The sequence below is a fragment of the Neoarius graeffei genome, chromosome 4 (genome assembly GCF_027579695.1).
Source record: "Neoarius graeffei isolate fNeoGra1 chromosome 4, fNeoGra1.pri, whole genome shotgun sequence".
Lineage (NCBI taxonomy): Eukaryota > Metazoa > Chordata > Actinopteri > Siluriformes > Ariidae > Neoarius > Neoarius graeffei.
In genome coordinates, this window is record NC_083572.1 from 38,247,729 (window position 1) to 38,270,790 (window position 23,062).

A 23,062-nucleotide genomic window follows, 5' to 3' on the forward strand; every position below is an offset into this window, starting at 1 on the left:
CAATGACTTCAGTGTTCTTCCCAGTCACCAGATCCGAAAGGAAATCTTCGACGCGTGGAAAAACAGGGCATTCACAGCAGGAAAGCGACACTGAAAACGCGTGACCAAACCATGCCAACGATTTGTGGATCGTGCCGTCATTTTGGCAGCAAAAGCCACACTTTGCGGTGCCAGGGAAGGAACGCACAAGCTCCTCCAGCATCTTGACCATAAGAACGGTTGAGAGTGGAAAGCACTTAAAACCACTCTGAACCGACTGAGGCAGGGGGTGCTCGGATTTGAACCGGGGACCTCTTGATCTGCAGTCAAATGCTCTACCACTGAGCTACACCCCCAAGACAGCTCAGCCTTTTCCGATGTCTGGCGTATTGTCGCAGGGCGCGATCGTTGCCAAGCTCTTCAAACCAACGATCGGCGCGCCGCAGTTCACGGGAACTTAACGCAGGCATGAGCCAGACAGGGGGCAAACGGACTTAACCCTTGACCTCTCGAATTTCATCAAAGTGGACAGGGGAATACTGCTGAAACGTAGCCTGCTCTGATCAAAATCGATTTATTCCGAGACACATGGACGGTGCGGTCTGAATTTGACACGGACGGCATGAATCCTTGGACCGAGCCTACCTGCTTTGGGTCAACAGTACAAGCTGGTGTGGTGTAAATGTTTTCTCGGCACATTTTGGGCCCATTAACACCAATCAAGCATCGCTGGAATGCCCCCGCCTATTAGCGGATTGGTGCCCACCACGTGCTTCCCTTCGTGGCCACGACCACCCCGTCTCCTAATGGCGAAGTCCAGCAAGATGTCACAATAGAATCCAACAGTAAATCTTTGACACGTGGAAAAACGAGGCATTCTGAGCTTGAAAGCGACGCTGAAAATTCTGAAGGATTTGGGGGACGAAATCAGCATTTATTTATTTATTTATTTATTAGCTTGTTGGTTGGTTTGTTTCTCTTCTATTCAGTCCTGCCACTTTTGCCCAGTTTTCTTATTTGCATTCATTACAATTCATGTTCTTAGCACGATTAATGCACATTCACCTGTACAAAGCATATATCCGATAAAAAATAGACACTTTTTTATTGTTACATGTTGTATGTGTACGTCGAAAAGCCGGCTTGTTCTTTGGATTTTTTAAATTCTATTACATGTTGCACAGTATGTGTTTTTCTTTTTGCATGTCTGATAAAGTGCTGCTGTAACAAAACAATCTCCCAGCTTGGGATCAATAAAGTGAATCTATCTTTCTGTCTGAGACAGGGCGGAAAACAAACTTCCTGCCACTCAGCAGTTCACTTCTGATTGAGCGACACAATCTGCCAGGCACTTTAAATCGACATAGGCATTAGGCTCAAGAGATAAATTGGTGTCAGATTACTTGCACTGAACAGATAGCGCAGGTCTACCCATTGTTCTTGACTTTTAAAGCAAAAATGAACTTCACGTTTTCGTGACCTTTGTATGTATTTTCACCAAGCCAAGTCTCCTCGTCCAATAGTCGCTCCTTCCTCAAAAGCTCTGCTGCCTCGTGTGAGGATCGAACTCACGACCTTCAGATTATGAGACTGACACGCTCCCTACTGCGCTAACGAGGCCGAGAGCCAGGTGCCGTTCCGTGATTCTCGCCGTCGACTAGAAAATGCGCACTTGATCAAGAGGTTGTGCTGTCCGACCCATGTTTCTTGACTTTCAATTGAAATAGAATTGAGTGCCCCTGCACATCAAGCGTGTCACAAGGCAATGTCACCATCATTATTGCAATTACGTAAACAGCCAAGAACACGAGCCCGAGGTTGAAACGGGCTTAGCGTCACAAAAATTGGACAGGGGAAGACTGCCGAAACGTAGCCCGCTCTGATCAAAATCGATTTATTCCGAGACACGTGGACCGTGAGGTCTGAATTTGGCACGGACGGCATGAATCCTTGGAACGACCCTACCTGCTTTGCGTCAACAGCACAAGCTGGTGCAACGGTGTGGTGTAAATGTTATCTCGACACATTTTGGGCCCATTCACACCAATCAAGCATCCATCGCTGGAATGCCCCAGCCTATTAGCGTACTGTTGCCGACCACGTGCACCCCTTCGTGGCCACGACCAGCCCGTCTCCTAATTGCGAAATCGCCATGTCACAAGGCGAAAGTCATCTCCAGCTGGTTTCATGAACAGGACAATGACTTCAGTGTTCTTCCCAGTCACCAGATCCGAAAGGAAATCTTCGACGCGTGGAAAAACAGGGCATTCACAGCAGGAAAGCGACACTGAAAACGCGTGACCAAACCATGCCAACGATTTGTGGATCGTGCCGTCATTTTGGCAGCAAAACCCACACTTTGCGGTGCCAGGGAAGGAACGCACAAGCTCCTCCAGCATCTTGACCATAAGAACGGTTGAGAGTGGAAAGCACTTAAAACCACTCTGAACCGACTGAGGCAGGGGGTGCTCGGATTTGAACCAGGGACCTCTTGATCTGCAGTCAAATGCTCTACCACTGAGCTACACCCCCAAGACAGCTAAGCCTTTTCCGATGTCTGGCGTATTGTCGCAGGGCGCGATCGTTGCCAAGCTCTTCAAACCAACGATCGGCGCGCCGCAGTTCACGGGAACTTAACGCAGGCATGAGCCAGACAGGGGGCAAACGGACTTAACCCTTGACCTCTCGATTTGCATCAAAGTGGACAGGGGAATACTGCTGAAACGTAGCCTGCTCTGATCAAAATCGATTTATTCCGAGACACATGGACGGTGCGGTCTGAATTTGACACGGACGGCATGAATCCTTGGACCGAGACTACCTGCTTTGCGTCAACAGTACAAGCTGGTGTGGTGTAAATGTTTTCTCGGCACATTTTGGGCCCATTAACACCAATCAAGCATCGCGGGAATGCCCCCACCTATTAGCGGATTGGTGCCCACCACGTGCTTCCCTTCGTGGCCACGACCACCCCGTCTCCTAATGGCGAAGTCCAGCAAGATGTCACAATAGAATCCAACAGTAAATCTTTGACACGTGGAAAAACGAGGCATTCTGAGCTTGAAAGCGACGCTGAAAATTCTGAAGGATTTGGGGGACGAAATCAGCATTTATTTATTTATTTATTTATTAGCTTGTTGGTTGGTTTGTTTCTCTTCTATTCAGTCCTGCCACTTTTGCCCAGTTTTCTTATTTGCATTCATTACAATTCATGTTCTTAGCACGATTAATGCACATTCACCTGTACAAAGCATATATCCGATAAAAAATTGATACTTTTTTATTGTTACATGTTGTATGTGTACGTCAAAAAGCCGGCTTGTTCTTTGGATTTTTTAAATTCTATTACATGTTGCACAGTATGTGTTTTTCTTTTTGCATGTCTGATAAAGTGCTGCTGTAACAAAACAATCTCCCAGCTTGGGATCAATAAAGTGAATCTATCTTTCTGTCTGAGACAGGGCGGAAAACAAACTTCCTGCCACTCAGCGGTTCACTTCTGATTGAGCGACACAATCTGCCAGGCACTTTAAATCGACATAGGCATTAGGCTCAAGAGATAAATTGGTGTCAGATTACTTGCACTGAACAGATAGCGCAGGTCTACCCATTGTTCTTGACTTTTAAAGCAAAAATGAACTTCACGTTTTCGTGACCTTTGTATGTATTTTCACCAAGCCAAGTCTCCTCGTCCAATAGTCGCTCCTTCCTCAAAAGCTCTGCTGCCTCGTGTGAGGATCGGACTCACGACCTTCAGATTATGAGACTGACACGCTCCCTACTGCGCTAACGAGGCCGAGAGCCAGGTGCCGTTCCGTGATTCTCCCCGTCGACTAGAAAATGCGCACTTGGTCAAGAGGTTGTGCTGTCCGACCCATGTTTCTTGACTTTCAATTGAAATAGAATTGAGTGCCCCTGCACATCAAGCGTGTCACAAGGCAATGTCACCATCATTATTGCAATTACGTAAACAGCCAAGAACACGAGCCCGAGGTTGAAACGGGCTTAGCGTCACAAAAACTGGACAGGGGAAGACTGCCGAAACGTAGCCCGCTCTGATCAAAATCGATTTATTCCGAGACACGTGGACCGTGAGGTCTGAATTTGGCACGGACGGCATGAATCCTTGGAACGACCCTACCTGCTTTGCGTCAACAGCACAAGCTGGTGCAACGGTGTGGTGTAAATGTTATCTCGGCACATTTTGGGCCCATTCACACCAATCAAGCATCCATCGCTGGAATGCCCCAGCCTATTAGCGTACTGTTGCCGACCACGTGCACCCCTTCGTGGCCACGACCAGCCCGTCTCCTAATTGCGAAATCGCCATGTCACAAGGCGAAAGTCATCTCCAGCTGGTTTCATGAACAGGACAATGACTTCAGTGTTCTTCCCAGTCACCAGATCCGAAAGGAAATCTTCGACGCGTGGAAAAACAGGGCATTCACAGCAGGAAAGCGACACTGAAAACGCGTGACCAAACCACGCCAACGATTTGTGGATCGTGCCGTCATTTTGGCAGCAAAAGCCACACTTTGCGGTGCCAGGGAAGGAACGCACAAGCTCCTCCAGCATCTTGACCATAAGAACGGTTGAGAGTGGAAAGCACTTAAAACCACTCTGAACCGACTGAGGCAGGGGGTGCTCGGATTTGAACCGGGGACCTCTTGATCTGCAGTCAAATGCTCTACCACTGAGCTACACCCCCAAGACAGCTCAGCCTTTTCCGATGTCTGGCGTATTGTCGCAGGGCGCGATCGTTGCCAAGCTCTTCAAACCAACGATCGGCGCGCCGCAGTTCACGGGAACTTAACGCAGGCATGAGCCAGACAGGGGGCAAACGGACTTAACCCTTGACCTCTCGATTTGCATCAAAGTGGACAGGGGAATACTGCTGAAACGTAGCCTGCTCTGATCAAAATCGATTTATTCCGAGACACATGGACGGTGCGGTCTGAATTTGACACGGACGGCATGAATCCTTGGACCGAGCCTACCTGCTTTGCGTCAACAGTACAAGCTGGTGTGGTGTAAATGTTTTCTCGGCACATTTTGGGCCCATTAACACCAATCAAGCATCGCTGGAATGCCCCCGCCTATTAGCGGATTGGTGCCCACCACGTGCTTCCCTTCGTGGCCACGACCACCCCGTCTCCTAATGGCGAAGTCCAGCAAGATGTCACAATAGAATCCAACAGTAAATCTTTGACACGTGGAAAAACGAGGCATTCTGAGCTTGAAAGCGACGCTGAAAATTCTGAAGGATTTGGGGGACGAAATCAGCATTTATTTATTTATTTATTTATTTATTAGCTTGTTGGTTGGTTTGTTTCTCTTCTATTCAGTCCTGCCACTTTTGCCCAGTTTTCTTATTTGCATTCATTACAATTCATGTTCTTAGCACGATTAATGCACATTCACCTGTACAAAGCATATATCCGATAAAAAATTGATACTTTTTTATGGTTACATGTTGTATGTGTACGTCGAAAAGCCGGCTTGTTCTTTGGATTTTTTAAATTCTATTACATGTTGCACAGTATGTGTTTTTCTTTTTGCATGTCTGATAAAGTGCTGCTGTAACAAAACAATCTCCCAGCTTGGGATCAATAAAGTGAATCTATCTTTCTGGCTGAGACAGGGCGGAAAACAAACTTCCTGCCACTCAGCGGTTCACTTCTGATTGAGCGACACAATCTGCCAGGCACTTTAAATCGACATAGGCATTAGGCTCAAGAGATAAATTGGTGTCAGATTACTTGCACTGAACAGATAGCGCAGGTCTACCCATTGTTCTTGACTTTTAAAGCAAAAATGAACTTCACGTTTTCGTGACCTTTGTATGTATTTTCACCAAGCCAAGTCTCCTCGTCCAATAGTCGCTCCTTCCTCAAAAGCTCTGCTGCCTCGTGTGAGGATCGGACTCACGACCTTCAGATTATGAGACTGACACGCTCCCTACTGTGCTAACGAGGCCGAGAGCCAGGTGCCGTTCCGTGATTCTCCCCGTCGACTAGAAAATGCGTACTTGGTCAAGAGGTTGTGCTGTCCGACCCATGTTTCTTGACTTTCAATTGAAATAGAATTGAGTGCCCCTGCACATCAAGCGTGTCACAAGGCAATGTCACCATCATTATTGCAATTACGTAAACAGCCAAGAACACGAGCCCGAGGTTGAAACGGGCTTAGCGTCACAAAAACTGGACAGGGGAAGACTGCCGAAACGTAGCCCGCTCTGATCAAAATCGATTTATTCCGAGACACGTGGACCGTGAGGTCTGAATTTGGCACGGACGGCATGAATCCTTGGAACGACCCTACCTGCTTTGCGTCAACAGCACAAGCTGGTGCAACGGTGTGGTGTAAATGTTATCTCGGCACATTTTGGGCCCATTCACACCAATCAAGCATCCATCGCTGGAATGCCCCAGCCTATTAGCGTACTGTTGCCGACCACGTGCACCCCTTCGTGGCCACGACCAGCCCGTCTCCTAATTGCGAAATCGCCATGTCACAAGGCGAAAGTCATCTCCAGCTGGTTTCATGAACAGGACAATGACTTCAGTGTTCTTCCCAGTCACCAGATCCGAAAGGAAATCTTCGACGCGTGGAAAAACAGGGCATTCACAGCAGGAAAGCGACACTGAAAACGCGTGACCAAACCATGCCAACGATTTGTGGATCGTGCCGTCATTTTGGCAGCAAAAGCCACACTTTGCGGTGCCAGGGAAGGAACGCACAAGCTCCTCCAGCATCTTGACCATAAGAACGGTTGAGAGTGGAAAGCACTTAAAACCACTCTGAACCGACTGAGGCAGGGGGTGCTCGGATTTGAACCGGGGACCTCTTGATCTGCAGTCAAATGCTCTACCACTGAGCTACACCCCCAAGACAGCTCAGCCTTTTCCGATGTCTGGCGTATTGTCGCAGGGCGCGATCGTTGCCAAGCTCTTCAAACCAACGATCGGCGCGCCGCAGTTCACGGGAACTTAACGCAGGCATGAGCCAGACAGGGGGCAAACGGACTTAACCCTTGACCTCTCGAATTGCATCAAAGTGGACAGGGGAATACTGCTGAAACGTAGCCTGCTCTGATCAAAATCGATTTATTCCGAGACACATGGACGGTGCGGTCTGAATTTGACACGGACGGCATGAATCCTTGGACCGAGCCTACCTGCTTTGGGTCAACAGTACAAGCTGGTGTGGTGTAAATGTTTTCTCGGCACATTTTGGGCCCATTAACACCAATCAAGCATCGCTGGAATGCCCCCGCCTATTAGCGGATTGGTGCCCACCACGTGCTTCCCTTCGTGGCCACGACCACCCCGTCTCCTAATGGCGAAGTCCAGCAAGATGTCACAATAGAATCCAACAGTAAATCTTTGACACGTGGAAAAACGAGGCATTCTGAGCTTGAAAGCGACGCTGAAAATTCTGAAGGATTTGGGGGACGAAATCAGCATTTATTTATTTATTTATTTATTAGCTTGTTGGTTGGTTTGTTTCTCTTCTATTCAGTCCTGCCACTTTTGCCCAGTTTTCTTATTTGCATTCATTACAATTCATGTTCTTAGCACGATTAATGCACATTCACCTGTACAAAGCATATATCCGATAAAAAATTGATACTTTTTTATTGTTACATGTTGTATGTGTACGTCGAAAAGCCGGCTTGTTCTTTGGATTTTTTAAATTCTATTACATGTTGCACAGTATGTGTTTTTCTTTTTGCATGTCTGATAAAGTGCTGCTGTAACAAAACAATCTCCCAGCTTGGGATCAATAAAGTGAATCTATCTTTCTGGCTGAGACAGGGCGGAAAACAAACTTCCTGCCACTCAGCAGTTCACTTCTGATTGAGCGACACAATCTGCCAGGCACTTTAAATCGACATAGGCATTAGGCTCAAGAGATAAATTGGTGTCAGATTACTTGCACTGAACAGATAGCGCAGGTCTACCCATTGTTCTTGACTTTTAAAGCAAAAATGAACTTCACGTTTTCGTGACCTTTGTATGTATTTTCACCAAGCCAAGTCTCCTCGTCCAATAGTCGCTCCTTCCTCAAAAGCTCTGCTGCCTCGTGTGAGGATCGAACTCACGACCTTCAGATTATGAGACTGACACGCTCCCTACTGCGCTAACGAGGCCGAGAGCCAGGTGCCGTTCCGTGATTCTCCCCGTCGACTAGAAAATGCGCACTTGGTCAAGAGGTTGTGCTGTCCGACCCATGTTTCTTGACTTTCAATTGAAATAGAATTGAGTGCCCCTGCACATCAAGCGTGTCACAAGGCAATGTCACCATCATTATTGCAATTACGTAAACAGCCAAGAACACGAGCCCGAGGTTGAAACGGGCTTAGCGTCACAAAAACTGGACAGGGGAAGACTGCCGAAACGTAGCCCGCTCTGATCAAAATCGATTTATTCCGAGACACGTGGACCGTGAGGTCTGAATTTGGCACGGACGGCATGAATCCTTGGAACGACCCTACCTGCTTTGCGTCAACAGCACAAGCTGGTGCAACGGTGTGGTGTAAATGTTATCTCGGCACATTTTGGGCCCATTCACACCAATCAAGCATCCATCGCTGGAATGCCCCAGCCTATTAGCGTACTGTTGCCGACCACGTGCACCCCTTCGTGGCCACGACCAGCCCGTCTCCTAATTGCGAAATCGCCATGTCACAAGGCGAAAGTCATCTCCAGCTGGTTTCATGAACAGGACAATGACTTCAGTGTTCTTCCCAGTCACCAGATCCGAATGGAAATCTTCGACGCGTGGAAAAACAGGGCATTCACAGCAGGAAAGCGACACTGAAAACGCGTGACCAAACCATGCCAACGATTTGTGGATCGTGCCGTCATTTTGGCAGCAAAAGCCACACTTTGCGGTGCCAGGGAAGGAACGCACAAGCTCCTCCAGCATCTTGACCATAAGAACGGTTGAGAGTGGAAAGCACTTAAAACCACTCTGAACCGACTGAGGCAGGGGGTGCTCGGATTTGAACCGGGGACCTCTTGATCTGCAGTCAAATGCTCTACCACTGAGCTACACCCCCAAGACAGCTCAGCCTTTTCCGATGTCTGGCGTATTGTCGCAGGGCGCGATCGTTGCCAAGCTCTTCAAACCAACGATCGGCGCGCCGCAGTTCACGGGAACTTAACGCAGGCATGAGCCAGACAGCGGGCAAACGGACTTAACCCTTGACCTCTCGATTTGCATCAAAGTGGACAGGGGAATACTGCTGAAACGTAGCCTGCTCTGATCAAAATCGATTTATTCCGAGACACATGGACGGTGCGGTCTGAATTTGACACGGACGGCATGAATCCTTGGACCGAGCCTACCTGCTTTGCGTCAACAGTACAAGCTGGTGTGGTGTAAATGTTTTCTCGGCACATTTTGGGCCCATTAACACCAATCAAGCATCGCGGGAATGCCCCCGCCTATTAGCGGATTGGTGCCCACCACGTGCTTCCCTTCGTGGCCACGACCACCCCGTCTCCTAATGGCGAAGTCCAGCAAGATGTCACAATAGAATCCAACAGTAAATCTTTGACACGTGGAAAAACGAGGCATTCTGAGCTTGAAAGCGACGCTGAAAATTCTGAAGGATTTGGGGGACGAAATCAGCATTTATTTATTTATTTATTTATTAGCTTGTTGGTTGGTTTGTTTCTCTTCTATTCAGTCCTGCCACTTTTGCCCAGTTTTCTTATTTGCATTCATTACAATTCATGTTCTTAGCACGATTAATGCACATTCACCTGTACAAAGCATATATCCGATAAAAAATAGATACTTTTTTATTGTTACATGTTGTATGTGTACGTCAAAAAGCCGGCTTGTTCTTTGGATTTTTTAAATTCTATTACATGTTGCACAGTATGTGTTTTTCTTTTTGCATGTCTGATAAAGTGCTGCTGTAACAAAACAATCTCCCAGCTTGGGATCAATAAAGTGAATCTATCTTTCTGTCTGAGACAGGGCGGAAAACAAACTTCCTGCCACTCAGCAGTTCACTTCTGATTGAGCGACACAATCTGCCAGGCACTTTAAATCGACATAGGCATTAGGCTCAAGAGATAAATTGGTGTCAGATTACTTGCACTGAACAGATAGCGCAGGTCTACCCATTGTTCTTGACTTTTAAAGCAAAAATGAACTTCACGTTTTCGTGACCTTTGTATGTATTTTCACCAAGCCAAGTCTCCTCGTCCAATAGTCGCTCCTTCCTCAAAAGCTCTGCTGCCTCGTGTGAGGATCGGACTCACGACCTTCAGATTATGAGACTGACACGCTCCCTACTGCGCTAACGAGGCCGAGAGCCAGGTGCCGTTCCGTGATTCTCCCCGTCGACTAGAAAATGCGCACTTGGTCAAGAGGTTGTGCTGTCCGACCCATGTTTCTTGACTTTCAATTGAAATAGAATTGAGTGCCCCTGCACATCAAGCGTGTCACAAGGCAATGTCACCATCATTATTGCAATTACGTAAACAGCCAAGAACACGAGCCCGAGGTTGAAACGGGCTTAGCGTCACAAAAACTGGACAGGGGAAGACTGCCGAAACGTAGCCCGCTCTGATCAAAATCGATTTATTCCGAGACACGTGGACCGTGAGGTCTGAATTTGGCACGGACGGCATGAATCCTTGGAACGACCCTACCTGCTTTGCGTCAACAGCACAAGCTGGTGCAACGGTGTGGTGTAAATGTTATCTCGGCACATTTTGGGCCCATTCACACCAATCAAGCATCCATCGCTGGAATGCCCCAGCCTATTAGCGTACTGTTGCCGACCACGTGCACCCCTTCGTGGCCACGACCAGCCCGTCTCCTAATTGCGAAATCGCCATGTCACAAGGCGAAAGTCATCTCCAGCTGGTTTCATGAACAGGACAATGACTTCAGTGTTCTTCCCAGTCACCAGATCCGAAAGGAAATCTTCGACGCGTGGAAAAACAGGGCATTCACAGCAGGAAAGCGACACTGAAAACGCGTGACCAAACCACGCCAACGATTTGTGGATCGTGCCGTCATTTTGGCAGCAAAAGCCACACTTTGCGGTGCCAGGGAAGGAACGCACAAGCTCCTCCAGCATCTTGACCATAAGAACGGTTGAGAGTGGAAAGCACTTAAAACCACTCTGAACCGACTGAGGCAGGGGGTGCTCGGATTTGAACCGGGGACCTCTTGATCTGCAGTCAAATGCTCTACCACTGAGCTACACCCCCAAGACAGCTCAGCCTTTTCCGATGTCTGGCGTATTGTCGCAGGGCGCGATCGTTGCCAAGCTCTTCAAACCAACGATCGGCGCGCCGCAGTTCACGGGAACTTAACGCAGGCATGAGCCAGACAGGGGGCAAACGGACTTAACCCTTGACCTCTCGATTTGCATCAAAGTGGACAGGGGAATACTGCTGAAACGTAGCCTGCTCTGATCAAAATCGATTTATTCCGAGACACATGGACGGTGCGGTCTGAATTTGACACGGACGGCATGAATCCTTGGACCGAGCCTACCTGCTTTGCGTCAACAGTACAAGCTGGTGTGGTGTAAATGTTTTCTCGGCACATTTTGGGCCCATTAACACCAATCAAGCATCGCTGGAATGCCCCCGCCTATTAGCGGATTGGTGCCCACCACGTGCTTCCCTTCGTGGCCACGACCACCCCGTCTCCTAATGGCGAAGTCCAGCAAGATGTCACAATAGAATCCAACAGTAAATCTTTGACACGTGGAAAAACGAGGCATTCTGAGCTTGAAAGCGACGCTGAAAATTCTGAAGGATTTGGGGGACGAAATCAGCATTTATTTATTTATTTATTTATTAGCTTGTTGGTTGGTTTGTTTCTCTTCTATTCAGTCCTGCCACTTTTGCCCAGTTTTCTTATTTGCATTCATTACAATTCATGTTCTTAGCACGATTAATGCACATTCACCTGTACAAAGCATATATCCGATAAAAAATTGATACTTTTTTATGGTTACATGTTGTATGTGTACGTCGAAAAGCCGGCTTGTTCTTTGGATTTTTTAAATTCTATTACATGTTGCACAGTATGTGTTTTTCTTTTTGCATGTCTGATAAAGTGCTGCTGTAACAAAACAATCTCCCAGCTTGGGATCAATAAAGTGAATCTATCTTTCTGGCTGAGACAGGGCGGAAAACAAACTTCCTGCCACTCAGCGGTTCACTTCTGATTGAGCGACACAATCTGCCAGGCACTTTAAATCGACATAGGCATTAGGCTCAAGAGATAAATTGGTGTCAGATTACTTGCACTGAACAGATAGCGCAGGTCTACCCATTGTTCTTGACTTTTAAAGCAAAAATGAACTTCACGTTTTCATGACCTTTGTATGTATTTTCACCAAGCCAAGTCTCCTCGTCCAATAGTCGCTCCTTCCTCAAAAGCTCTGCTGCCTCGTGTGAGGATCGGACTCACGACCTTCAGATTATGAGACTGACACGCTCCCTACTGTGCTAACGAGGCCGAGAGCCAGGTGCCGTTCCGTGATTCTCCCCGTCGACTAGAAAATGCGTACTTGGTCAAGAGGTTGTGCTGTCCGACCCATGTTTCTTGACTTTCAATTGAAATAGAATTGAGTGCCCCTGCACATCAAGCGTGTCACAAGGCAATGTCACCATCATTATTGCAATTACGTAAACAGCCAAGAACACGAGCCCGAGGTTGAAACGGGCTTAGCGTCACAAAAACTGGACAGGGGAAGACTGCCGAAACGTAGCCCGCTCTGATCAAAATCGATTTATTCCGAGACACGTGGACCGTGAGGTCTGAATTTGGCACGGACGGCATGAATCCTTGGAACGACCCTACCTGCTTTGCGTCAACAGCACAAGCTGGTGCAACGGTGTGGTGTAAATGTTATCTCGGCACATTTTGGGCCCATTCACACCAATCAAGCATCCATCGCTGGAATGCCCCAGCCTATTAGCGTACTGTTGCCGACCACGTGCACCCCTTCGTGGCCACGACCAGCCCGTCTCCTAATTGCGAAATCGCCATGTCACAAGGCGAAAGTCATCTCCAGCTGGTTTCATGAACAGGACAATGACTTCAGTGTTCTTCCCAGTCACCAGATCCGAAAGGAAATCTTCGACGCGTGGAAAAACAGGGCATTCACAGCAGGAAAGCGACACTGAAAACGCGTGACCAAACCACGCCAACGATTTGTGGATCGTGCCGTCATTTTGGCAGCAAAAGCCACACTTTGCGGTGCCAGGGAAGGAACGCACAAGCTCCTCCAGCATCTTGACCATAAGAACGGTTGAGAGTGGAAAGCACTTAAAACCACTCTGAACCGACTGAGGCAGGGGGTGCTCGGATTTGAACCGGGGACCTCTTGATCTGCAGTCAAATGCTCTACCACTGAGCTACACCCCCAAGACAGCTCAGCCTTTTCCGATGTCTGGCGTATTGTCGCAGGGCGCGATCGTTGCCAAGCTCTTCAAACCAACGATCGGCGCGCCGCAGTTCACGGGAACTTAACGCAGGCATGAGCCAGACAGGGGGCAAACGGACTTAACCCTTGACCTCTCGATTTGCATCAAAGTGGACAGGGGAATACTGCTGAAACGTAGCCTGCTCTGATCAAAATCGATTTATTCCGAGACACATGGACGGTGCGGTCTGAATTTGACACGGACGGCATGAATCCTTGGACCGAGCCTACCTGCTTTGCGTCAACAGTACAAGCTGGTGTGGTGTAAATGTTTTCTCGGCACATTTTGGGCCCATTAACACCAATCAAGCATCGCTGGAATGCCCCCGCCTATTAGCGGATTGGTGCCCACCACGTGCTTCCCTTCGTGGCCACGACCACCCCGTCTCCTAATGGCGAAGTCCAGCAAGATGTCACAATAGAATCCAACAGTAAATCTTTGACACGTGGAAAAACGAGGCATTCTGAGCTTGAAAGCGACGCTGAAAATTCTGAAGGATTTGGGGGACGAAATCAGCATTTATTTATTTATTTATTTATTAGCTTGTTGGTTGGTTTGTTTCTCTTCTATTCAGTCCTGCCACTTTTGCCCAGTTTTCTTATTTGCATTCATTACAATTCATGTTCTTAGCACGATTAATGCACATTCACCTGTACAAAGCATATATCCGATAAAAAATTGATACTTTTTTATGGTTACATGTTGTATGTGTACGTCGAAAAGCCGGCTTGTTCTTTGGATTTTTTAAATTCTATTACATGTTGCACAGTATGTGTTTTTCTTTTTGCATGTCTGATAAAGTGCTGCTGTAACAAAACAATCTCCCAGCTTGGGATCAATAAAGTGAATCTATCTTTCTGGCTGAGACAGGGCGGAAAACAAACTTCCTGCCACTCAGCGGTTCACTTCTGATTGAGCGACACAATCTGCCAGGCACTTTAAATCGACATAGGCATTAGGCTCAAGAGATAAATTGGTGTCAGATTACTTGCACTGAACAGATAGCGCAGGTCTACCCATTGTTCTTGACTTTTAAAGCAAAAATGAACTTCACGTTTTCGTGACCTTTGTATGTATTTTCACCAAGCCAAGTCTCCTCGTCCAATAGTCGCTCCTTCCTCAAAAGCTCTGCTGCCTCGTGTGAGGATCGGACTCACGACCTTCAGATTATGAGACTGACACGCTCCCTACTGTGCTAACGAGGCCGAGAGCCAGGTGCCGTTCCGTGATTCTCCCCGTCGACTAGAAAATGCGTACTTGGTCAAGAGGTTGTGCTGTCCGACCCATGTTTCTTGACTTTCAATTGAAATAGAATTGAGTGCCCCTGCACATCAAGCGTGTCACAAGGCAATGTCACCATCATTATTGCAATTACGTAAACAGCCAAGAACACGAGCCCGAGGTTGAAACGGGCTTAGCGTCACAAAAACTGGACAGGGGAAGACTGCCGAAACGTAGCCCGCTCTGATCAAAATCGATTTATTCCGAGACACGTGGACCGTGAGGTCTGAATTTGGCACGGACGGCATGAATCCTTGGAACGACCCTACCTGCTTTGCGTCAACAGCACAAGCTGGTGCAACGGTGTGGTGTAAATGTTATCTCGGCACATTTTGGGCCCATTCACACCAATCAAGCATCCATCGCTGGAATGCCACAGCCTATTAGCGTACTGTTGCCGACCACGTGCACCCCTTCGTGGCCACGACCAGCCCGTCTCCTAATTGCGAAATCGCCATGTCACAAGGCGAAAGTCATCTCCAGCTGGTTTCATGAACAGGACAATGACTTCAGTGTTCTTCCCAGTCACCAGATCCGAAAGGAAATCTTCGACGAGTGGAAAAACAGGGCATTCACAGCAGGAAAGCGACACTGAAAACGCGTGACCAAACCATGCCAACGATTTGTGGATCGTGCCGTCATTTTGGCAGCAAAAGCCACACTTTGCGGTGCCAGGGAAGGAACGCACAAGCTCCTCCAGCATCTTGACCATAAGAACGGTTGAGAGTGGAAAGCACTTAAAACCACTCTGAACCGACTGAGGCAGGGGGTGCTCGGATTTGAACCGGGGACCTCTTGATCTGCAGTCAAATGCTCTACCACTGAGCTACACCCCCAAGACAGCTCAGCCTTTTCCGATGTCTGGCGTATTGTCGCAGGGCGCGATCGTTGCCAAGCTCTTCAAACCAACGATCGGCGCGCCGCAGTTCACGGGAACTTAACGCAGGCATGAGCCAGACAGGGGGCAAACGGACTTAACCCTTGACCTCTCGAATTGCATCAAAGTGGACAGGGGAATACTGCTGAAACGTAGCCTGCTCTGATCAAAATCGATTTATTCCGAGACACATGGACGGTGCGGTCTGAATTTGACACGGACGGCATGAATCCTTGGACCGAGCCTACCTGCTTTGGGTCAACAGTACAAGCTGGTGTGGTGTAAATGTTTTCTCGGCACATTTTGGGCCCATTAACACCAATCAAGCATCGCTGGAATGCCCCCGCCTATTAGCGGATTGGTGCCCACCACGTGCTTCCCTTCGTGGCCACGACCACCCCGTCTCCTAATGGCGAAGTCCAGCAAGATGTCACAATAGAATCCAACAGTAAATCTTTGACACGTGGAAAAACGAGGCATTCTGAGCTTGAAAGCGACGCTGAAAATTCTGAAGGATTTGGGGGACGAAATCAGCATTTATTTATTTATTTATTTATTAGCTTGTTGGTTGGTTTGTTTCTCTTCTATTCAGTCCTGCCACTTTTGCCCAGTTTTCTTATTTGCATTCATTACAATTCATGTTCTTAGCACGATTAATGCACATTCACCTGTACAAAGCATATATCCGATAAAAAATTGATACTTTTTTATTGTTACATGTTGTATGTGTACGTCGAAAAGCCGGCTTGTTCTTTGGATTTTTTAAATTCTATTACATGTTGCACAGTATGTGTTTTTCTTTTTGCATGTCTGATAAAGTGCTGCTGTAACAAAACAATCTCCCAGCTTGGGATCAATAAAGTGAATCTATCTTTCTGGCTGAGACAGGGCGGAAAACAAACTTCCTGCCACTCAGCAGTTCACTTCTGATTGAGCGACACAATCTGCCAGGCACTTTAAATCGACATAGGCATTAGGCTCAAGAGATAAATTGGTGTCAGATTACTTGCACTGAACAGATAGCGCAGGTCTACCCATTGTTCTTGACTTTTAAAGCAAAAATGAACTTCACGTTTTCGTGACCTTTGTATGTATTTTCACCAAGCCAAGTCTCCTCGTCCAATAGTCGCTCCTTCCTCAAAAGCTCTGCTGCCTCGTGTGAGGATCGAACTCACGACCTTCAGATTATGAGACTGACACGCTCCCTACTGCGCTAACGAGGCCGAGAGCCAGGTGCCGTTCCGTGATTCTCCCCGTCGACTAGAAAATGCGCACTTGGTCAAGAGGTTGTGCTGTCCGACCCATGTTTCTTGACTTTCAATTGAAATAGAATTGAGTGCCCCTGCACATCAAGCGTGTCACAAGGCAATGTCACCATCATTATTGCAATTACGTAAACAGCCAAGAACACGAGCCCGAGGTTGAAACGGGCTTAGCGTCACAAAAACTGGACAGGGGAAGACTGCCGAAACGTAGCCCGCTCTGATCAAAATCGATTTATTCCGAGACACGTGGACCGTGAGGTCTGAATTTGGCACGGACGGCATGAATCCTTGGAACGACCCTACCTGCTTTGCGTCAACAGCACAAGCTGGTGCAACGGTGTGGTGTAAATGTTATCTCGGCACATTTTGGGCCCATTCACACCAATCAAGCATCCATCGCTGGAATGCCCCAGCCTATTAGCGTACTGTTGCCGACCACGTGCACCCCTTCGTGGCCACGACCAGCCCGTCTCCTAATTGCGAAATCGCCATGTCACAAGGCGAAAGTCATCTCCAGCTGGTTTCATGAACAGGACAATGACTTCAGTGTTCTTCCCAGTCACCAGATCCGAATGGAAATCTTCGACGCGTGGAAAAACAGGGCATTCACAGCAGGAAAGCGACACTGAAAACGCGTGACCAAACCATGCCAACGATTTGTGGATCGTGCCGTCATTTTGGCAGCAAAAGCCACACTTTGCGGTGCCAGGGAAGGAACGCACAAGCTCCTCCAGCATCTTGACCATAAGAACGGTTGAGAGTGGAAAGCACTTAAAACCACTCTGAACCGACTGAGGCAGGGGGTGCTCGGATTTGAACCGGGGACCTCTTGATCTGCAGTCAAATGCTCTACCACTGAGCTACACCCCCAAGACAGCTCAGCCTTTTCCGATGTCTGGCGTATTGTCGCAGGGCGCGATCGTTGCCAAGCTCTTCAAACCAACGATCGGCGCGCCGCAGTTCACGGGAACTTAACGCAGGCATGAGCCAGACAGCGGGCAAACGGACTTAACCCTTGACCTCTCGATTTGCATCAAAGTGGACAGGGGAATACTGCTGAAACGTAGCCTGCTCTGATCAAAATCGATTTATTCCGAGACACATGGACGGTGCGGTCTGAATTTGACACGGACGGCATGAATCCTTGGACCGAGCCTACCTGCTTTGCGTCAACAGTACAAGCTGGTGTGGTGTAAATGTTTTCTCGGCACATTTTGGGCCCATTAACACCAATCAAGCATCGCGGGAATGCCCCCGCCTATTAGCGGATTGGTGCCCACCACGTGCTTCCCTTCGTGGCCACGACCACCCCGTCTCCTAATGGCGAAGTCCAGCAAGATGTCACAATAGAATCCAACAGTAAATCTTTGACACGTGGAAAAACGAGGCATTCTGAGCTTGAAAGCGACGCTGAAAATTCTGAAGGATTTGGGGGACGAAATCAGCATTTATTTATTTATTTATTTATTAGCTTGTTGGTTGGTTTGTTTCTCTTCTATTCAGTCCTGCCACTTTTGCCCAGTTTTCTTATTTGCATTCATTACAATTCATGTTCTTAGCACGATTAATGCACATTCACCTGTACAAAGCATATATCCGATAAAAAATAGATACTTTTTTATTGTTACATGTTGTATGTGTACGTCAAAAAGCCGGCTTGTTCTTTGGATTTTTTAAATTCTATTACATGTTGCACAGTATGTGTTTTTCTTTTTGCATGTCTGATAAAGTGCTGCTGTAACAAAACAATCTCCCAGCTTGGGATCAATAAAGTGAATCTATCTTTCTGTCTGAGACAGGGTGGAAAACAAACTTCCTGCCACTCAGCAGTTCACTTCTGATTGAGCGACACAATCTGCCAGGCACTTTAAATCGACATAGGCATTAGGCTCAAGAGATAAATTGGTGTCAGATTACTTGCACTGAACAGATAGCGCAGGTCTACCCATTGTTCTTGACTTTTAAAGCAAAAATGAACTTCAGGTTTTCGTGACCTTTGTATGTATTTTCACCAAGCCAAGTCTCCTCGTCCAATAGTCGCTCCTTCCTCAAAAGCTCTGCTGCCTCGTGTGAGGATCGAACTCACGACCTTCAGATTATGAGACTGACACGCTCCCTACTGCGCTAACGAGGCCGAGAGCCAGGTGCCGTTCCATGATTCTCCCCGTCGACTAGAAAATGCGCACTTGGTCAAGACGTTGTGCTGTCCGACCCATGTTTCTTGACTTTCAATTGAAATAGAATTGAGTGCCCCTGCACATCAAGCGTGTCACAAGGCAATGTCACCATCATTATTGCAATTACGTAAACAGCCAAGAACACGAGCCCGAGGTTGAAACGGGCTTAGCGTCACAAAAACTGGACAGGGGAAGACTGCCGAAACGTAGCCCGCTCTGATCAAAATCGATTTATTCCGAGACACGTGGACCGTGAGGTCTGAATTTGGCACGGACGGCATGAATCCTTGGAACGACCCTACCTGCTTTGCGTCAACAGCACAAGCTGGTGCAACGGTGTGGTGTAAATGTTATCTCGGCACATTTTGGGCCCATTCACACCAATCAAGCATCCATCGCTGGAATGCCCCAGCCTATTAGCATACTGTTGCCGACCACGTGCACCCCTTCGTGGCCACGACCAGCCCGTCTCCTAATTGCGAAATCGCCATGTCACAAGGCGAAAGTCATCTCCAGCTGGTTTCATGAACAGGACAATGACTTCAGTGTTCTTCCCAGTCACCAGATCCGAAAGGAAATCTTCGACGCGTGGAAAAACAGGGCATTCACAGCAGGAAAGCGACACTGAAAACGCGTGACCAAACCATGCCAACGATTTGTGGATCGTGCCGTCATTTTGGCAGCAAAAGCCACACTTTGCGGTGCCAGGGAAGGAACGCACAAGCTCCTCCAGCATCTTGACCATAAGAACGGTTGAGAGTGGAAAGCACTTAAAACCACTCTGAACCGACTGAGGCAGGGGGTGCTCAGATTTGAACCGGGGACCTCTTGATCTGCAGTCAAATGCTCTACCACTGAGCTACACCCCCAAGACAGCTCAGCCTTTTCCGATGTCTGGCGTATTGTCGCAGGGCGCGATCGTTGCCAAGCTCTTCAAACCAACGATCGGCGCGCCGCAGTTCACGGGAACTTAACGCAGGCATGAGCCAGACAGCGGGCAAACGGACTTAACCCTTGACCTCTCGATTTGCATCAAAGTGGACAGGGGAATACTGCTGAAACGTAGCCTGCTCTGATCAAAATTGATTTATTCCGAGACACATGGACGGTGCGGTCTGAATTTGACACGGACGGCATGAATCCTTGGACCGAGCCTACCTGCTTTGCGTCAACAGTACAAGCTGGTGTGGTGTAAATGTTTTCTCGGCACATTTTGGGCCCATTAACACCAATCAAGCATCGCGGGAATGCCCCCGCCTATTAGCGGATTGGTGCCCACCACGTGCTTCCCTTCGTGGCCACGACCACCCCGTCTCCTAATGGCGAAGTCCAGCAAGATGTCACAATAGAATCCAACAGTAAATCTTTGACACGTGGAAAAACGAGGCATTCTGAGCTTGAAAGCGACGCTGAAAATGCTGAAGGATTTGAGGGACGAAATCAGCATTTATTTATTTATTTATTTATTTATTAGCTTGTTGGTTGGTTTGTTTCTCTTCTATTCAGTCCTGCCACTTTTGCCCAGTTTTCTTATTTGCATTCATTACAATTCATGTTCTTAGCACGATTAATGCACATTCACCTGTACAAAGCATATATCCGATAAAAAATAGATACTTTTTTATTGTTACATGTTGTATGTGTACGTCGAAAAGCCGGCTTGTTCTTTGGATTTTTTAAATTCTATTACATGTTGCACAGTATGTGTTTTTCTTTTTGCATGTCTGATAAAGTGCTGCTGTAACAAAACAATCTCCCAGCTTGGGATCAATAAAGTGAATCTATCTTTCTGTCTGAGACAGGGCGGAAAACAAACTTCCTGCCACTCAGCAGTTCACTTCTGATTGAGCGACACAATCTGCCAGGCACTTTAAATCGACATAGGCATTAGGCTCAAGAGATAAATTGGTGTCAGATTACTTGCACTGAACAGATAGCGCAGGTCTACCCATTGTTCTTGACTTTTAAAGCAAAAATGAACTTCAGGTTTTCGTGACCTTTGTATGTATTTTCACCACGCCAAGTCTCCTCGTCCAATAGTCGCTCCTTCCTCAAAAGCTCTGCTGCCTCGTGTGAGGATCGAACTCACGACCTTCAGATTATGAGACTGACACGCTCCCTACTGCGCTAACGAGGCCGAGAGCCAGGTGCCGTTCCGTGATTCTCCCCGTCGACTAGAAAATGCGCACTTGGTCAAGACGTTGTGCTGTCCGACCCATGTTTCTTGACTTTCAATTGAAATAGAATTGAGTGCCCCTGCACATCAAGCGTGTCACAAGGCAATGTCACCATCATTATTGCAATTACGTAAACAGCCAAGAACACGAGCCCGAGGTTGAAACGGGCTTAGCGTCACAAAAACTGGACAGGGGAAGACTGCCGAAACGTAGCCCGCTCTGATCAAAATCGATTTATTCCGAGACACGTGGACCGTGAGGTCTGAATTTGGCACGGACGGCATGAATCCTTGGAACGACCCTACCTGCTTTGCGTCAACAGCACAAGCTGGTGCAACGGTGTGGTGTAAATGTTATCTCGGCACATTTTGGGCCCATTCACACCAATCAAGCATCCATCGCTGGAATGCCCCAGCCTATTAGCGTACTGTTGCCGACCACGTGCACCCCTTCGTGGCCACGACCAGCCCGTCTCCTAATTGCGAAATCGCCATGTCACAAGGCGAAAGTCATCTCCAGCTGGTTTCATGAACAGGACAATGACTTCAGTGTTCTTCCCAGTCACCAGATCCGAAAGGAAATCTTCGACGCGTGGAAAAACAGGGCATTCACAGCAGGAAAGCGACACTGAAAACGCGTGACCAAACCACGCCAACGATTTGTGGATCGTGCCGTCATTTTGGCAGCAAAAGCCACACTTTGCGGTGCCAGGGAAGGAACGCACAAGCTCCTCCAGCATCTTGACCATAAGAACGGTTGAGAGTGGAAAGCACTTAAAACCACTCTGAACCGACTGAGGCAGGGGGTGCTCGGATTTGAACCGGGGACCTCTTGATCTGCAGTCAAATGCTCTACCACTGAGCTACACCCCCAAGACAGCTCAGCCTTTTCCGATGTCTGGCGTATTGTCGCAGGGCGCGATCGTTGCCAAGCTCTTCAAACCAACGATCGGCGCGCCGCAGTTCACGGGAACTTAACGCAGGCATGAGCCAGACAGGGGGCAAACGGACTTAACCCTTGACCTCTCGATTTGCATCAAAGTGGACAGGGGAATACTGCTGAAACGTAGCCTGCTCTGATCAAAATCGATTTATTCCGAGACACATGGACGGTGCGGTCTGAATTTGACACGGACGGCATGAATCCTTGGACCGAGCCTACCTGCTTTGCGTCAACAGTACAAGCTGGTGTGGTGTAAATGTTTTCTCGGCACATTTTGGGCCCATTAACACCAATCAAGCATCGCGGGAATGCCCCCGCCTATTAGCGGATTGGTGCCCACCACGTGCTTCCCTTCGTGGCCACGACCACCCCGTCTCCTAATGGCGAAGTCCAGCAAGATGTCACAATAGAATCCAACAGTAAATCTTTGACACGTGGAAAAACGAGGCATTCTGAGCTTGAAAGCGACGCTGAAAATTCTGAAGGATTTGGGGGACGAAATCAGCATTTATTTATTTATTTATTTATTAGCTTGTTGGTTGGTTTGTTTCTCTTCTATTCAGTCCTGCCACTTTTGCCCAGTTTTCTTATTTGCATTCATTACAATTCATGTTCTTAGCACGATTAATGCACATTCACCTGTACAAAGCATATATCCGATAAAAAATAGATACTTTTTTATTGTTACATGTTGTATGTGTACGTCGAAAAGCCGGCTTGTTCTTTGGATTTTTTAAATTCTATTACATGTTGCACAGTATGTGTTTTTCTTTTTGCATGTCTGATAAAGTGCTGCTGTAACAAAACAATCTCCCAGCTTGGGATCAATAAAGTGAATCTATCTTTCTGGCTGAGACAGGGCGGAAAACAAACTTCCTGCCACTCAGCA

The 23,062-nt window shown here is 47.8% G+C and overlaps 21 non-coding genes across 21 annotated transcripts; all 21 read right to left on the reverse strand.

Moving 5' to 3' along the window:
* Positions 1-263: 263 nt before the first annotated feature.
* Positions 264-335, reverse strand: trnac-gca (transfer RNA cysteine (anticodon GCA)). The gene has a single exon. It is a non-coding gene; the product is annotated as a tRNA-Cys (tRNA).
* Positions 336-1,526: 1,191 nt separating this feature from the next.
* Positions 1,527-1,599, reverse strand: trnam-cau (transfer RNA methionine (anticodon CAU)). Its single transcript has one exon. It is a non-coding gene; the product is annotated as a tRNA-Met (tRNA).
* An 840-nt stretch (positions 1,600-2,439) lies between these two features.
* On the reverse strand, positions 2,440-2,511 carry trnac-gca (transfer RNA cysteine (anticodon GCA)). The gene has a single exon. It is a non-coding gene; the product is annotated as a tRNA-Cys (tRNA).
* A 1,191-nt stretch (positions 2,512-3,702) lies between these two features.
* trnam-cau (transfer RNA methionine (anticodon CAU)) lies at positions 3,703-3,775 on the reverse strand. The gene has a single exon. It is a non-coding gene; the product is annotated as a tRNA-Met (tRNA).
* An 840-nt stretch (positions 3,776-4,615) lies between these two features.
* trnac-gca (transfer RNA cysteine (anticodon GCA)) lies at positions 4,616-4,687 on the reverse strand. Its single transcript has one exon. It is a non-coding gene; the product is annotated as a tRNA-Cys (tRNA).
* A 1,195-nt stretch (positions 4,688-5,882) lies between these two features.
* On the reverse strand, positions 5,883-5,955 carry trnam-cau (transfer RNA methionine (anticodon CAU)). Its single transcript has one exon. It is a non-coding gene; the product is annotated as a tRNA-Met (tRNA).
* Positions 5,956-6,795: 840 nt separating this feature from the next.
* Positions 6,796-6,867, reverse strand: trnac-gca (transfer RNA cysteine (anticodon GCA)). Its single transcript has one exon. It is a non-coding gene; the product is annotated as a tRNA-Cys (tRNA).
* A 1,191-nt stretch (positions 6,868-8,058) lies between these two features.
* trnam-cau (transfer RNA methionine (anticodon CAU)) lies at positions 8,059-8,131 on the reverse strand. Its single transcript has one exon. It is a non-coding gene; the product is annotated as a tRNA-Met (tRNA).
* An 840-nt stretch (positions 8,132-8,971) lies between these two features.
* On the reverse strand, positions 8,972-9,043 carry trnac-gca (transfer RNA cysteine (anticodon GCA)). The gene has a single exon. It is a non-coding gene; the product is annotated as a tRNA-Cys (tRNA).
* Positions 9,044-10,234: 1,191 nt separating this feature from the next.
* Positions 10,235-10,307, reverse strand: trnam-cau (transfer RNA methionine (anticodon CAU)). The gene has a single exon. It is a non-coding gene; the product is annotated as a tRNA-Met (tRNA).
* Positions 10,308-11,147: 840 nt separating this feature from the next.
* On the reverse strand, positions 11,148-11,219 carry trnac-gca (transfer RNA cysteine (anticodon GCA)). Its single transcript has one exon. It is a non-coding gene; the product is annotated as a tRNA-Cys (tRNA).
* A 1,191-nt stretch (positions 11,220-12,410) lies between these two features.
* trnam-cau (transfer RNA methionine (anticodon CAU)) lies at positions 12,411-12,483 on the reverse strand. Its single transcript has one exon. It is a non-coding gene; the product is annotated as a tRNA-Met (tRNA).
* Positions 12,484-13,323: 840 nt separating this feature from the next.
* Positions 13,324-13,395, reverse strand: trnac-gca (transfer RNA cysteine (anticodon GCA)). Its single transcript has one exon. It is a non-coding gene; the product is annotated as a tRNA-Cys (tRNA).
* A 1,191-nt stretch (positions 13,396-14,586) lies between these two features.
* Positions 14,587-14,659, reverse strand: trnam-cau (transfer RNA methionine (anticodon CAU)). Its single transcript has one exon. It is a non-coding gene; the product is annotated as a tRNA-Met (tRNA).
* Positions 14,660-15,499: 840 nt separating this feature from the next.
* On the reverse strand, positions 15,500-15,571 carry trnac-gca (transfer RNA cysteine (anticodon GCA)). The gene has a single exon. It is a non-coding gene; the product is annotated as a tRNA-Cys (tRNA).
* Positions 15,572-16,762: 1,191 nt separating this feature from the next.
* trnam-cau (transfer RNA methionine (anticodon CAU)) lies at positions 16,763-16,835 on the reverse strand. Its single transcript has one exon. It is a non-coding gene; the product is annotated as a tRNA-Met (tRNA).
* An 840-nt stretch (positions 16,836-17,675) lies between these two features.
* Positions 17,676-17,747, reverse strand: trnac-gca (transfer RNA cysteine (anticodon GCA)). The gene has a single exon. It is a non-coding gene; the product is annotated as a tRNA-Cys (tRNA).
* Positions 17,748-18,938: 1,191 nt separating this feature from the next.
* trnam-cau (transfer RNA methionine (anticodon CAU)) lies at positions 18,939-19,011 on the reverse strand. The gene has a single exon. It is a non-coding gene; the product is annotated as a tRNA-Met (tRNA).
* Positions 19,012-19,851: 840 nt separating this feature from the next.
* trnac-gca (transfer RNA cysteine (anticodon GCA)) lies at positions 19,852-19,923 on the reverse strand. Its single transcript has one exon. It is a non-coding gene; the product is annotated as a tRNA-Cys (tRNA).
* Positions 19,924-21,118: 1,195 nt separating this feature from the next.
* On the reverse strand, positions 21,119-21,191 carry trnam-cau (transfer RNA methionine (anticodon CAU)). The gene has a single exon. It is a non-coding gene; the product is annotated as a tRNA-Met (tRNA).
* Positions 21,192-22,031: 840 nt separating this feature from the next.
* On the reverse strand, positions 22,032-22,103 carry trnac-gca (transfer RNA cysteine (anticodon GCA)). The gene has a single exon. It is a non-coding gene; the product is annotated as a tRNA-Cys (tRNA).
* Between the last annotated feature and the right edge of the window lie 959 nt (positions 22,104-23,062).